This window comes from Armigeres subalbatus, chromosome 2 (assembly GCF_024139115.2).
Source record: "Armigeres subalbatus isolate Guangzhou_Male chromosome 2, GZ_Asu_2, whole genome shotgun sequence".
In the NCBI taxonomy this organism is placed as follows: domain Eukaryota; kingdom Metazoa; phylum Arthropoda; class Insecta; order Diptera; family Culicidae; genus Armigeres; species Armigeres subalbatus.
Window position 1 is genome coordinate 61,220,842 of NC_085140.1, and position 15,596 is coordinate 61,236,437.

Sequence of the window (15,596 nt, forward strand, 5' to 3'; positions counted from 1 at the left end):
TGTCAAACTGACGCAGTGCTGCTAGTTTATCTTTTTTTATTACTTCAAAAAATCGAAAACGTACTCTTACCCCACGCGCACTCTTGCCCCACTCTACTCTACACGTATCAAGCGCATAAATTTTGAAATTTCCACAGCTCTTAAATTTTGTCAAAAGGTTTTTGGACATGTCCCGTTTTGCAAGTGAGTTTGTCCCGTTTTTTCACCGAAATGATCTGGTCAGCCTACGGAAGACTAACTTGTTTTTCTAGTTTTATTTTGGCCTTTTATACCGCATATTCCGGGTTTTCGGAATCGGTGGCCATCCGGAGGCCATTCGTATTGACCATTAATTACTAAAACACCTGTTATGACACTCATAATTTCCAAAAATGATTTATGCCACACTTTAAAACTCCCCCGCTTAAAAAGAGGGAGTGAACTACTATACCCCTTGGTCACAATTGAAATCGCTTGCATTTTAGTTGAAAATTGACCGAGAACGAGCTGTTTTAAGTTGTCAAGATTCGTCCCGGAGGGTTGAAAAAACTGCATATTCGAGGTACAGCAAAAATCAGACGAGGAAATCGAACCCCCTGTACGATTCCGTTGTATGAAAAAGCATTTTTTCATTCTTGTCGTAAATTTTTCCGTTTTTACACGAACTGAGAAAGCAAAACAAATGTAAAATCGTACAAAGTGTCACCAATTTGTCGTCACTTGGGTGAAACCCGGCAAATGCAGTGACAAACTAACTATGCGTACCGTGTCGTCCCACATGTGTGTGACTCTTATAACGGCAAAACATCGTCAGCATCGACACCAGTTACTGCTGTGGACCACGATCTCGTGCACTTGTTGCGGTTTGTCTCGTGATGAGAGATGGTGCACCGTCGTCGTCTGCTCCAACCGCACCGCGCCGTCGTAACTTGACTACTCTCACACAAGTTATTGCTCGTTTGGTGCAATAATTTTATCTTTGCTAAGACACGCGTCACCCATTCCGCAAACCAACCTTAAAATACTAATTAATATAGCATAACCATAAGCTGAGAAAATTTAAACGGATATGTTTGGCAGTTTATCAGCGAAGTTGTTTTGATTTTGACTGGAATATGACTTTCTCGATGCACGCGCTCTCCAATTCCTATTAACATAAATCAGACAAGTCAACCGCGACCACCAGGCGCTACTGCAAACATTTGAGATTCCAACCGTCAGAATTAGCTTTATTTATCATGCTTTGGTAGCTTCACACCTACGCGCGAAATTGAATTTCAGGAGTGTTTAGCGAAGGATATGCAACTGCATCGATTCGAATCCCCACGCTGCGGTAGAAATCCATTTAGCACCTTCCTGAACCGGTCGGACGAACGAGGGCGGTAGCATTTTTGCGCCACTCACGTCAGCTTCCAATTTGCTTTATGATGCTGAAAGTTGTTTGCGAAGAAGAAAAAAAAATGACTCCCCGCCGCTAATCAGCATCGACATGAGAGCCCATCAATCAAATCATCTTAGCTCATCGTTGGAGTCAGCCTCAGTGATGATCGACCGCAAACTGTGTGAAATAATTTCCCTAAAAATAAACACCATCCCAGTCCGATCCCGTCGCTACTCCCGCGGACACGGCACTGTTGACAATGGCGAGGTTCATCTCGGGTTCGCGGCTAATCCGGGCGAATTACCTCATAGCAGAGCGCGGATCCCCTCGCTGCGGTGGTGGAGTGACAGCCGCGTATAGAGTCATTGCATTCTCGGACTCAAGAATCTCAAGAGGCATCATCGGGCGCGGCGCGGTTGCATTCCTCAGATGTTCGGCGATGGTGTCTTTCGGTCCGTCTCGTACGAAAACAATGAAAGGCAATATGTTCACACAATAAAAGGCACTCTGGTGAATGAGTGTGAACCAATTTTGAACCAGTTTGAATGATATGCTGCCATTGTACATGTTACAACCATTTTACAACCAAATACAGAGACGAACACACAAAAACACGCATAAATACATAGTTCTATATTTAGCAAAAATTTAACCCACATGCCTATTTTAACTTGAATTGACTTTCAACTTTATATTCTAAGTTTCATAGTTATTATTAAACTGATTTAAATTTTTTATCATATGTATGTATGCCTGAACCGAGAATTGACCTCACCGACTGTGGATTGGAAATCCCACGCCTTTGCTTGTAAAGAGACCAACCAATATTATGAATATTTTGTAACAACAAATTTAAGAGTTTTATTGTCAGTTTAAGATATTTATTTAAATTAGGAGCATAACTGAAGGTTTATTTTATTATATAACACATTTCGAGTCATTTAAACTGACAGTTGTGAAGAATTGGGGACAATCTGATAAGTTTCATAAACCATGTATAATTTTTTTCACATTGGTGTTTCAAAAAATTCTATATTGATTTGGAGTGTCACAAAGGAAACACACAAACAATTGTTTATATTTATTATATCGAATTTTTGAGGTTTCTTATGATTTCTCAGGATTTGATTAAATTCTCACGGTAACGCGTTTTTTTTTCAGATCAATTTACGGTTTCAAATTAAATTACGAATTCTGGTTCATTGAATAATCTTATGTTCCATATATTGCTATTTCAATTTTGCAACGAACTAGGTATTGATATACTCGCAATGAGATTAAGATTATCCGAAAAAGACATAATCTGCCGCTGAGTGGATTCATCCGAGCCTTTTTGTTTTATTGTTTTAGAATTTTGTTTCTATTTTTTCTCTGATGACACGTAGACAGGCATCGAGATGCTTTGTTGGCAAACAGAGCTCACACATGGTGCCGAATACTCCTGAAGCAGCTGACTGACTGACTGAGATACATCTACGAGTTTACGACCAGCCGGGGACCGGGATTGCAACGGAACGGTGCGGTGATGGGCGGTGGGAAAACGGCGACACAAAAACAAACGGTCCCAACGATTATGGTGATGGGTTGGAAATTGAGGGAACATGTTGCTTCCGCTCCTGAGATGTTTGTACAAAGTGTTTGCTAAACGTAGGAGCGAGGACAGCAAATTTGTTAATTAGTTAATAACCTCTAAATGGTGCGATGGGTAGCTTGGAATAGCATTTGACCTTAGTTGATGAAATCGAATTTAAAAAGAAAATCAACTCACACGAGGACAATCAAATTCGTTTGATAATTTTTTGATGGAAGGTGGCCATGAGGTTTACGTTCGACAACCATTTTACTCAACCAGTGAATGAAAGATTTTAGTTTAGTTCTGCATTGAAACCTTTATCTGTATAAATTTATGGCATTGTATTGTATTGAAATCTGACAGTTTTAAATCATTTCAATACAGTATTTGCAAAAAAAATTACTTGTTTTGTGTCAAAATCTTGCACAATTGTATGACTTGTTGCTCTCCAATCTCAATGTGCACAGTCCGAGAGCTCTAGTTTTTTCAATGGTCAATAACAGCGCCGGCAACATCTTTACGATCTATCGGGTTGGAGAGGAAATTATGATGCAATCACTCACCCACTGCAAAGTCAAGAACACCTCTGCATTTGTCACGAATTCGAATCACGTAGCGAAAATTTAATGAAATTTGGGATTAGGTTTTATGGTAAAGGTTCGTCTTGTTTAACGGGTTGTCAATATGAATTGATTATTTATAAGTAGGAACGAACTTTTCTGTTCATCTCCAGAATAGAGGAAACGGTATGGACTACATTTCTAGTTCTAGTGATTGCTAGAACATGAGAAGTATAGGTAAGGATACAAAGTAGGAGGATATAAATGGTTTGGAATTGAACCCACGACATCAGAACGACCGGGGGAACTCAGGAGACTTTCCCTTAGAAATGCTGTAGAATTTTTCCCCTTTGCCACCGGTTCCTAACATTCTCATAAACTTTGCTTACTGTATAGCGCACCCTCTTTCAAAGGTTTCAAACATTCTATTAAGGCATTCGCTCATCCATCGCCGCCAGAATTCGTCCAATGTGTTTTGAATCAGATTCCAACTGCTAAGAACTGCAGGAAAAGCTGGTTTTTTGGCGTAATCCTGTAAGCTGAGAAAGAAGTGGTTTGGCCCCAGTGCACTATGGTTCAGGATACAGTTTTACGCGGAAAGATGCATTTTAATTCCACCACTTAATTGTACCTTGACAGATACGTATTTCGACCTCAACAGTAAGGTCGTCTTCAGTTTCTCGTACACGTCGAGTCAAGACTTCCGAGCCTCTTGAAATGAGGCTTCCAAGCCTCTTGAAAGGAGGCTTCCGAGCCTCTTGAAAGAAGGCTTCCGAGCCTCTTGAAAGGAGGCTTCCGAGTCAACTACGAGACACTGAAGACGACCTTACTGTTGAGGTCGAAATACGTATCTGTCAAGGTACAATTAAGTGGTGGAATTAAAATGCATCTTTCCACGTAAAACTGTATCCTAGACCATAGTGCAAAGATTCGTGTTCAGTAGGGCGGTTCACATTATTTTTTTTTCAAAATTGCGTCTCCCATATGTCTATTAGCCTCTTTTTGATGATTTAGGAGTCCTGACAAAATTTCAGGCAGTTTGAAGATGATTTAGGGGTGGTGCAAAGGAAAGCCTCCTTTCAAGAGGCTCGGAAGCCTCCTTTCAAGAGGCTCGGAAGCATCCTTTCAAGAGGCTCGGAAGCCTCCTTTCAAGAGGCTCGGAAGCCTTCTTTCAAGAGGCCTCAAAGCCTCCTTTCAAGAGGCTCAAGCCTCCTTTCAAGAGGCCCAAGCCTCCTTTCAAGAGGCCTCAAAGCCTCCTTCAAGAGGCCTGGAAGCCTCCTTCAAGAGGCCCCAGCCTCCCTTCAAGAGGCCCAGAGGCCCAGCCTTCAAGAGGCTCAGCCTCCCTTCAAGAGGCCCGGAAGCCTCCTTTCAAGAGGGCTCCGGAAGCCTCCTTCAAGAGGCTCAGCCTCCTTCAAGAGGCTCTGGAAGCCTCCTTTCAAGAGGCCCAGCCTCCTTTCAAGAGGCCTGGAAGCCTCCTTTCAAGAGGCTCAGGAAGCCCTCCTTCAAGAGGCTCAGAAGCCTCCTTCAAGAGGCCTGGAAGCCCTCTCAAGAGGCCCAGCCTCCTTTCAAGAGGCTCAGAAGCCTCCTTTCAAGAGGCCCAGCCTCCTTCAAGAGGCTCAGAAGCCTCCTTTCAAGAGGCTCAAGCCTCCTTTCAAGAGGCCTGGAAGCCTCCTTTCAAGAGGCTCTCAAGCCTCCTTTCAAGAGGCTCAGAAGCCTCCTTTCAAGAGGCTCAGAAGCCTCCTTTCAAGAGGCCCAGAAGCCTCCTTTCAAGAGGCCTCAGAGCCTCCTTTCAAGAGGCTCAGAAGCCTCCTTTCAAGAGGCTCAGAAGCCTCCTTTCAAGAGGCCTGGCTCAGAGCCTCCTTCAAGAGGCTCAGAAGCCTCCTTTCAAGAGGCTCAGGAAGCCTCCTTTCAAGAGGCCTCAGGAAGCCTCCTTTCAAGAGGCTCAGAGCCTCCTTTCAAGAGGCTCAGAAGCCTCCTTTCAAGAGGCTCAGAGCCTCCTTTCAAGAGGCTCAGAAGCCTCCTTTCAAGAGGGCCTCAGAAGCCTCCTTTCAAGAGGCTCAAGCCTCCTTTCAAGAGGCTCAGGAAGCCTCCTTTCAAGAGGCTCAGGCCTCCTTTCAAGAGGCTCAAGCCTCCTTTCAAGAGGCTCAGGAAGCCTCCTTTCAAGAGGCTCAGAAGCCTCCTTTCAAGAGGCTCAGAAGCCTCCTTTCAAGAGGCCTCAGCCTCCTTTCAAGAGGCTCAGAAGCCTCCTTTCAAGAGGCTCAGAGCCTCCTTTCAAGAGGCTCAGAAGCCTCCTTTCAAGAGGCCTCAGGCCTCCTTTCAAGAGGCTCAGAAGCCTCCTTTCAAGAGGCTCAGAAGCCTCCTTTCAAGAGGCTCAGAAGCCTCCTTTCAAGAGGGCCTCAGAAGCCTCCTTTCAAGAGGCTCAGAAGCCTCCTTCAAGAGGCCTGGAAGCCTCCTTTCAAGAGGCTCAGAAGCCTCCTTCAAGAGGCTCAGAAGCCTCCTTCAAGAGGCCTCGGAAGCCTCCTTTCAAGAGGCTGAAGCCTCCTTTCAAGAGGCTCAGAAGCCTCCTTTCAAGAGGCCTGGAAGCCTCCTTCAAGAGGCTCAGAGCCTCCTTTCAAGAGGCCTCAGAGCCTCCCTTTCAAGAGGCTCAGAAGCCTCCTTTCAAGAGGCTCAGAAGCCTCCTTTCAAGAGGCTCAGAAGCCTCCTTCAAGAGGCTCAGGCCTCCTTTCAAGAGGCTCAGAAGCCTCCTTTCAAGAGGCTCAGAAGCCTCCTTTCAAGAGGCTCAGAAGCCTCCTTCAAGAGGCTCAGAAGCCTCCTTTCAAGAGGCTCAGAAGCCTCCTTTCAAGAGGCTCGAGCCTCCTTTCAAGAGGGCCCTCAGAGCCTCCTTCAAGAGGCTCAGAAGCCTCCTTCAAGAGGCTCAGAGCCTCCTTTCAAGAGGCTCAGGCCTCCTTCAAGAGGCTCAGAAGCCTCCTTCAAGAGGCTCAGGCCTCCTTTCAAGAGGCCTCAAAGCCTCCTTCAAGAGGCCTCAGAAGCCTCCTTTCAAGAGGCTCAGAAGCCTCCTTTCAAGAGGCTCAGAAGCCTCCTTTCAAGAGGCTCAGAAGCCTCCTTTCAAGAGGCCTGGAAGCCTCCTTTCAAGAGGCTCAGGCCTCCTTCAAGAGGCTCAGAGCCTCCTTTCAAGAGGCCTCAGAGCCTCCTTCAAGAGGCCTCAGAAGCCTCCTTTCAAGAGGCTCAGGCCTCCTTCAAGAGGCCCAGCCTCCTTTCAAGAGGCCCAGCTCCCTCAAGAGGCCCAGCTCAAGAGGCCCTCTCCTTCAAGAGGCCTCAGAAGCCTCCTTTCAAGAGGCTCAGAAGCCTCCTTTCAAGAGGCTCAGAAGCCTCCTTTCAAGAGGCTCAGGAAGCCTCCTTTCAAGAGGCCTCAAGCCTCCTTCAAGAGGCTCAGCCTCCTTTCAAGAGGCTCAGAAGCCTCCTTCAAGAGGCTCAGGCCTCCTTTCAAGAGGCTCAGGCCTCCTTTCAAGAGGCCTCAGAGCCTCCTTTCAAGAGGCCTCCAAGCCTCCTTTCAAGAGGCTCAGAAGCCTCCCTTCAAGAGGCCTCAGGCCTCCTTTCAAGAGGCCTCAGAAGCCTCCTTTCAAGAGGCTCAGAGCCTCCTTTCAAGAGGCTCAGGCCTCCTTTCAAGAGGCCAGCCTCCTTCAAGAGGCCCAGCCTCCTTCAAGAGGCCCTCGGAAGCCTCCTTTCAAGAGGCTCAGAAGCCTCCTTTCAAGAGGCCTCAGAAGCCTCCTTTCAAGAGGCTCAGAAGCCTCCTTCAAGAGGGCTCAAGCCTCCTTTCAAGAGGCTCAGAAGCCTCCTTTCAAGAGGCCCAGAAGCCTCCTTTCAAGAGGCTCAGGCCTCCTTTCAAGAGGCCCAGCCTCCTTCAAGAGGCCTCAGAGCCTCCTTTCAAGAGGCTCAGAGCCTCCTTTCAAGAGGCTCCGGAAGCCTCCTTTCAAGAGGCTCAAAGCCTCCTTTCAAGAGGCTCAGAAGCCTCCTTTCAAGAGGCTCAGAAGCCTCCTTTCAAGAGGCTCAGGCCTCCTTTCAAGAGGCTCAGAGCCTCCTTTCAAGAGGGCCTCAGAGCCTCCTTTCAAGAGGCTCAGAAGCCTCCTTTCAAGAGGCTCAGAAGCCTCCTTTCAAGAGGCTCAAGCCTCCTTTCAAGAGGCTCAAGCCTCCTTCAAGAGGCTCAGAAGCCTCCTTTCCAAGAGGCTCAGAGCCTCCTTTCAAGAGGCCTCAGAAGCCTCCTTTCAAGAGGCCTGAAGCCTCCTTTCAAGAGGCTCAGAGCCTCCTTCAAGAGGCTCAGAAGCCTCCTTTCAAGAGGGCCTCAGAAGCCTCCTTTCAAGAGGCCCAGAAGCCTCCTTCAAGAGGCTCAAGCCTCCTTTCAAGAGGCCTCAGAAGCCTCCTTTCAAGAGGCCTCGAAGCCTCCTTTCAAGAGGCTCAGAAGCCTCCTTTCAAGAGGCTCAGAGCCTCCTTTCAAGAGGCTCAGAAGCCTCCTTTCAAGAGGCTCAGAAGCCTCCTTCAAGAGGGCCTCAGAAGCCTCCTTTCAAGAGGCCCAGAAGCCTCCTTCAAGAGGCTCAGAAGCCTCCTTTCAAGAGGCTCAGAAGCCTCCTTCAAGAGGCCCGGAAGCCTCCTTTCAAGAGGCTCAGAGCCTCCTTTCAAGAGGCTCAGCCTCCTTTCAAGAGGCTCAAGCCTCCCTTTCAAGAGGCCTCAGAAGCCTCCTTTCAAGAGGCTCAGAAGCCTCCTTTCAAGAGGCTCAAGCCTCCTTTCAAGAGGCCTCAAGCCTCCTTCAAGAGGCTCAGAAGCCTCCTTTCAAGAGGCTCAAGCCTCCTTTCAAGAGGCTCAAGCCTCCTTTCAAGAGGCCTCAGAAGCCTCCTTTCAAGAGGCTCAGAAGCCTCCTTTCAAGAGGCTCAAGCCTCCTTTCAAGAGGCTCAGAAGCCTCCTTTCAAGAGGCCTCAGAAGCCTCCTTCAAGAGGCCTCAAGCCTCCTTTCAAGAGGCTCAGAGCCTCCCTTTCAAGAGAGCCTGGAAGCCTCCCTTTCAAGAGGCTCAGAGCCTCCTTTCAAGAGGCCTGGAAGCCCTTCAAGAGGCCCAGCCTCCTTTCAAGAGGCTCCAGCCTCCTTTCAAGAGGCTCAGCCTCCTTTCAAGAGGCCCGGAAGCCTCCTTTCAAGAGGCCTCAAGCCTCCTTCAAGAGGCCTGGAAGCCTCCTTTCAAGAGGCCCGGAAGCCTCCTTCAAGAGGCCTCAGGCCTCCTTTCAAGAGGCCTGGCCCAGCCTCCTTTCAAGAGGCCTCAGAAGCCTCCTTCAAGAGGCTCAGAAGCCTCCTTTCAAGAGGCCTCAAGCCTCCTTTCAAGAGGCCTGGAAGCCTCCTTTCAAGAGGCTCAGCCTCCTTTCAAGAGGCTCAGAAGCCTCCTTTCAAGAGGCTCAGAAGCCTCCTTTCAAGAGGCTCAGAAGCCTCCTTTCAAGAGGCCTCAGAAGCCTCCTTTCAAGAGGCCCGGAAGCCTCCTTTCAAGAGGCCCAGCCTCCTTCAAGAGGCCTCAAGCCTCCTTTCAAGAGGCCCCAGCCTCCTTCAAGAGGCCTGGAAGCCTCCTTCAAGAGGCCTCAGAAGCCTCCCTTCAAGAGGCTCAGAAGCCTCCTTTCAAGAGGCCTCAGAGCCTCCTTCAAGAGGCTCAGCCTCCTTTCAAGAGGCCTGAAGCCTCCTTCAAGAGGCTCAGAGCCTCCTTTCAAGAGGCCTCAAGCCTCCTTTCAAGAGGCCTGGAAGCCTCCTTTCAAGAGGCCCGGAAGCCTCCTTCAAGAGGCCCGGAAGCCTCCTTCAAGAGGGCCCAGCCTCCTTTCAAGAGGCCCGGAAGCCTCCTTCAAGAGGCCCAGGAAGCCCCTTCAAGAGGCTCAGCCTCCCTTTCAAGAGGCCTGGAAGCCTCCTTTCAAGAGGCCTCGGAAGCCTCCCTTTCAAGAGGCCTCAAGCCTCCTTTCAAGAGGCCCTGGAAGCCCTTCAAGAGGCCCAGCCTCCTTCAAGAAGCCTCAAGAGGCCCCAGCCTCCTCAAGAGGCCTCAAGGCCCAGCCTCCTTTCAAGAGGCCCAGCCTCAGGCTCAAGCCTCCTTCAAGAGGCCCAGCCTCCTTCAAGAGGCTCAGCCTCCTTCAAGAGGCTCAGAAGCCTCCTTTCAAGAGGCCTGGAAGCCTCCTTTCAAGAGGCCCAGCCCCTTCAAGAGCCTCCCTTTCAAGAGGCCTCAGAAGCCTCCTTTCAAGAGGCCTGGAAGCCTCCTTTCAAGAGAGCTCAGGCCTCCTTTCAAGAGGCTCAGAGCCTCCTTTCAAGAGGCTCTGGAAGCCTCCTTTCAAGAGGCCTGGAAGCCTCCTTTCAAGAGGCTCAAGCCTCCTTCAAGAGGCCTCAAGCCTCCTTTCAAGAGGCCTCAAGCCTCCTTCAAGAGGCTGGAAGCCTCCTTTCAAGAGGCTCCAGCCTCCTTCAAGAGGCTCAGAAGCCTCCTTTCAAGAGGCTCAAGCCTCCTTTCAAGAGGCTCAAGCCTCCTTTCAAGAGGCCTCAGAAGCCTCCTTTCAAGAGGCTCAGAAGCTTCCTTTCAAAAGGCTCAGAAGCGTCCTTTCAAGAGGCTCGGAAGCCTCCTTTCAAGAAACTCGGAAGCCTCCTTTCAAGAGGCTCGGAAGCCTCCTTTCAAGAGGCTCAGAAGCCTCCTTTCGTATCAGACGCGGATCCAGATGTTTGGTTTTGTTTTGTACGGTTACGAAATATTCATATCAATTAGTTTGCGATTGAACGTTTTTCATATCGGACACGGGACCGTCGAGAAATTTGAATGTTCGGTTGTGCGCGGTCGGAAAGTAAATCAATTAGTGTGATGATCGTGTTTCGTTTTGGAAGCAGAGTTTTCAAGAAATCCGAGATATTTTGTATTGCTTTATGCGGCCCGCAACGCGTTTTGAATTCGCAATTACTATAATCCCCTTTTGTATATCGCAACACATTCCAAAGTGAATCCAAAATTTGTAATTAACACGATATTCTACCCTAAGAGAATATTGGAGATGCAGAGGTGTACTCGGTTTCTAGTAGCAACGAGAGTCGAACTAATAATCCTGCTTTCCCTATGTGACCGTAAGGACGTGACCGGCGCCGTTATAGACTGAAAATACGTGAGCCTCCAAAACGTCCAATCAAAAGCCTTTGTCGGTACAGTTTCGTAAGTTCTAGTCAATCATGGAGTAGCAAATACCAATTGACGGGCGCATAATGCTCCTGCTCAAATGACTTGTTCGGCCGTATGATCCATTTGGCTAAATGACCCTTTTCTATCAAACGACCATTTCGACCATACGGCATTTTCGGCCAGATTACCTATTCGACCAAAAGTCTTTTTCGATCAAATGGTTCGGCCGAACGACTTTTTCCGTCGATTTTTTGCCTTTTTCGTACAACAAAGTTGTACCGAAAGGCTATAGGATCACTCCAAAATCGAACTTTTTATAGAAGGCTCGGAGACCCATAGTGTTATATACCAATCGACTCAGCTCGACGAAATGAGGTGATGTCTGTATGTATGTATGTATGCATGTATGTTTGTATGTGTGTGTGTACCTAGCATTATCCAATTTGCTTGCAACAGTTTGCATTCGTCGCGGAATCCTTCCTAATTAAAAATTGGTCAAATCAGCCATTGCGTTCCGGAGTTATTGAAAAATCATTATTGTTTCCCCATTATTTCCTTGGAAAAAAAAATCAAAATCGAAATTTTTTTTTCAAGAACTGTGGAAATGCATTTAAATGAACGCAAATAAATGTGAATTGATGGTAATAACTAAATCTATCTCCCTAAAGTCCAATTTTGACCTCTCCTATATGCTTTTTTGTTACTCTTATATGTTTTCTTGTTTTATAATACACGCGAAAGGTACCATCACCGCTAGGTGTATTATTCTGTTTGTTTCAATTAATGGCCACTCTCTTCCTTCACTTCCTGGACTGACCTCCGTTCTTATTAGTCCCCCATTAGAATTGAAAATGTCTTTCAGATTTTTTGTCGAAATTGTCTTAAAAGAAACAATTAACCTGGGTTGATGTAGAAGTTCTTTTAAAAATTATCCCAGGATTTTCTTCTATGGTTCCATAATTTTCTCCTAATGTCATCATACAATTAGGAACAAAGAAAAGAAAACCAATAAAAAAGGATTCTCTAACAGATTCTGCTGATGCTACTCAAAATTCCATGAAGCTCATTTTCGTTTTTAAGAATTTCCAGAAAATATTTCATATATCAAAGTTTGCATTCGTACGCCCGCACATCATTCAAGGCAGCCAAATTTTTGCTAATTATCATTCGTTTTCATCTTTTTTTTACGAGAAAAATTTTATGTTGTGAAAATTAAAACTCATTTTTTCCGAACAAATAGTTCTTTGTACAACATGCATGAAATTTTGAAACTTTGATCATCGATATATTTAAAACAAAGTTGGCAATTGTAACTACGGCCGTGCACACAGCAAGCTTCATAATAGCTTTAAGACTTTTCAATTGTTTTAATTGCAACAGTCTATATTTCTAGAAAATGTAGAAATCAATAATTAATCGAAATCAATTTTTTTTCACAGATCACATTGTTTGAAATTTTTGATTTTAGTTTTTTTCTCCTTATTTGTCACTCCGTTATTTGGTTTTCTTATAAATATCAAACCTATCAAATATTCGGCTAAAAAATGTATAGCAAGATGTACCTCACTATCTCTGAAACTAATTTCGTCACACATGCTACCACTCCCATACTCACTATGGCTCCAATCTTTTTGAGCAAACCAAAATCACGATCGCATTATCACCGTTATCTAAATCACTTTATACAACCTTGTCAAGTACCGGCTTAGTATAGTCCTCATCGTGATACACTCCATTCTGAACAACTTCACAATTATCAATCGACCACACTACTAAACCGGGCCTTCCTGGCCACACTATTGAGATAACATTATTCCAACCAACTGTTTTGAACACCTCATCCCATAATCTCGGCATGGAAATTCCTTTGGAGTACTTATCTTGGTTTCCCAGCGTAGTAGATAAGAGCTGATGGTATTGACATGTCAGTTTTCATTCAGTAAAATAATCCACAGTGTGTACGACTACGCTCGCTAGAATTATTTTTTTTGTAAGGATACTTCTTGGGTTTTACGGCAAAAAAAGCAATGATCGTAATTTTCCGGTAAGCAGTTCCTGCAACGTACGTTCATAGATTACAAGTGTTTGCACCACTATTGTACAGAACAAACACTCCCATTATCCGAACACAATCCTATTGCAGTGACCCAGATAAGAAATCTAATCTGCTAGAAAACAATTCGCACCAAAACAACCCTTTATACTATTCCATGCAAAATCCGTACCACGCTTCTCGCTAACCAAACGAATAAACATTTGCTCAAGTGTTTCACTATTGCGCACCTTCCGCCGACCCACTATCTGATGTCACAACACACTCAGAATCTTCGCACTTCAAACAAAACCGCATTACCTTTGGCTCGCGTTGTCGGTTTTCCGAAATTTCTCGGCTTGGTTTTTTCCCCAACAAAATTCGCCGTGACACGGCTGCACCAATTTATGTCACTCTCACTTTCTTCCCGGTCTTCCACTCCGGGCGGCACGCACTGCTTTCACGATTGTTCGCCCTGTCTTGGTCGTAAATAACCAATCAACCGCGCGCGCGAGCTCGTGCCACTTGCACTTCAGGTACGGCCCGGACGATCCGAACAACCGCAACGGCTCTAAGTTTAGAATTCGTTCGTCGAAGTCGAAGAAAGATTCTGTTCTATCAGCGCTGGCTTTGGGTAGTAGGTGGTAGTAGGTTGCATCCACTCTGGTTGCCGTTCGGAAGCAGACTGCGCGACAACGGTAGGATCAGCGAACCGCGAGACTTTCGCACGCTGACTGACTGATTGGCATCAGAGTCGCACGATGACTAACAAACAGTGAGTGGGGCGGCAAGAGCAATGCCATTTCGCTAGAACCAGAGCACGGGGGATGACGCTGCCCGTCATCGTTCGCACTTGAAGACCACCAGCTATGCACGAATTGTTGCTCGCGGGTGCAGCTAAGTTTTGGGTGGTTTTTCCATTTTGGAATACAAATCCTATTTGAATTGAATGAGTCAATATATTGTTTAAATTGATTAAGGCAATAGCTCACCAAACAATTGTGGGTGAAAAAGAAATGATGTTCCGCCATATTTGGTCAGGATTAGCTCTTCAATCAATTAAACCAATACGATGCAAGGAGCTTATTGTATTTTTGCTTAAAATTGGAATTGATTCTAATGGAGGTTTGTTCTAGTGCCTCAAAAAGAAAATTGGAAGTTCTATGAAGTTAATTAGTACTATGTCCAGAAGGCACCTTTAACATCATTTTCAAAATTTTATATTAAATTATTGATTTTTTTAACACAATTATTGTAAACCCTCTGGAATGTCATCTTCTTTGACCATTTTAGCGTATGAGGCAGAAGTGGTAGCCATACGACCAACAAGCCGGTTACAGCTCCTTCCTTGACCATATTGGAACATAATACACTTTCGGATTTTTGGAAGCATTCGGTAAAATTTATCATTTTTGCAAGTAAGTGGAAAAAGTATCCAAAATTTACCTACTAAATATCTTACAAATTAAACGAAAGCTACATCTTTAGGCAAACAATGATTGTCGACATTTCGATGGCGAATCAAATAATTTAAACTTATGAGAAAATGTTATACACCATGGGTATGTCGTCTTTGGAGACACGAGATCATAATGTAGTGGTGGTTCAGAGGTGGCGGTTTATTTGGGAATTAATTTTCTGTATACATATTTATACTGTCGCTCTTAAACTTACACTTGAGCTGAATTCGGTAATTGAGACAGTCGCAATGGCAAAATTTCGTCAAACATTGAATTTGAACATCACTATTTGTCATTTTTCCGACATGAAAAGTAAGTAAGTAAAATTATGTTCTTTATTAGTCACCAAACACTTCCGAAGAAAATCAAATCCATCACAAAACCGAGTACGTCATCGACTCTCTCTTAAAATGCCGAACCCAGTTTCTATCCTGTGCGATTGACGAGAATGATGTCATTGTTGATACAATCAGGAAAAATGCTGATTTATACGATCCTTGGCTGCGTTCGTTCGCCGATTTGCATACCTTGCTTGACTAAATAAAATATTAGCCGCTATACATTTGCACTCATACGCAATCGTCAAACCGTCATTGCTGGTGTGACTCACATCTTATACGAGTGCATGATTGAGTACTGAAGAATAGCTCTGACCCCGCAATCCGCACAAGTAGTGCACACATTGATTACGTTTCCCAATCTCGATTAATCAGAATAAAGGCAACCAACTGTACCCAAATTGACCAAGGTCGCGCATCCCAAAATCATCGTGGCGTCAAATTAACAACCAATTCAGACGATTTATCACCCTTTACAGAACTGGTGCCATCAATCAAACTTATTGGGTGGTCCGCGCCGAAGCTCCCCTCGAGCACAGCTTACACAAATGTGTGATGCCGCTGATGATAGGAATTTGGTGACAAATTTGTTATTAACCAGATGGTGGCCACCTAACGAGGGGTACAGGCAACCCCTTCCGAAGAGTCAATTAGCCGTTAGGCGTTGCATAATTTATGCTGACAGTGAGAAATGTCGAGATAATGTTTGTGTTATTGTAATCGTTGCGGAAACGGAGACTTGCAAAACACTCAAGACGGAAGTTTGATGGCGGAAGCCCGAAGATAGATAACGTGAAGTGATTAAAACACAAAAATCGTGTTTTATTCAAATTAAATAAAGAAGCGCAAACAAAATTTTGAACTACTTCTGAGCATAATATTTGGTGCCCTATAGGCCTATCTGAGAAATGCGTTGGCTTGTAGCCGAAGTACGTAAGTACGGCATTGATATTGTGACTCATGCTACCAAATGGTCCGCCAGAATATCTATATGAATTTTCACCAACGGTGGGCAATGTATGAATTATAACACCAGTTCAATAAGAGTAAGAAAACATGTGCTTGTGCTTACGATCAAATGGATGTTCCGGATTTTCTAAAGGATCACTGG

General features: G+C 45.5%; 1 protein-coding gene across 1 annotated transcript in view; it reads right to left on the reverse strand.

Annotated features, from left to right (window-relative positions):
• LOC134208731 (uncharacterized peptidase C1-like protein F26E4.3) overlaps positions 1 to 13,426 on the reverse strand; it is a 41,084-nt gene extending 27,658 nt beyond the window's left edge. The window contains exon 1 of the mRNA XM_062684588.1: positions 13,009 to 13,426. The gene's annotated coding sequence lies outside the window, so the exon portion shown is untranslated. The remainder of the gene's footprint in view (positions 1 to 13,008) is intronic.
• Positions 13,427 to 15,596: the final 2,170 nt, after the last annotated feature.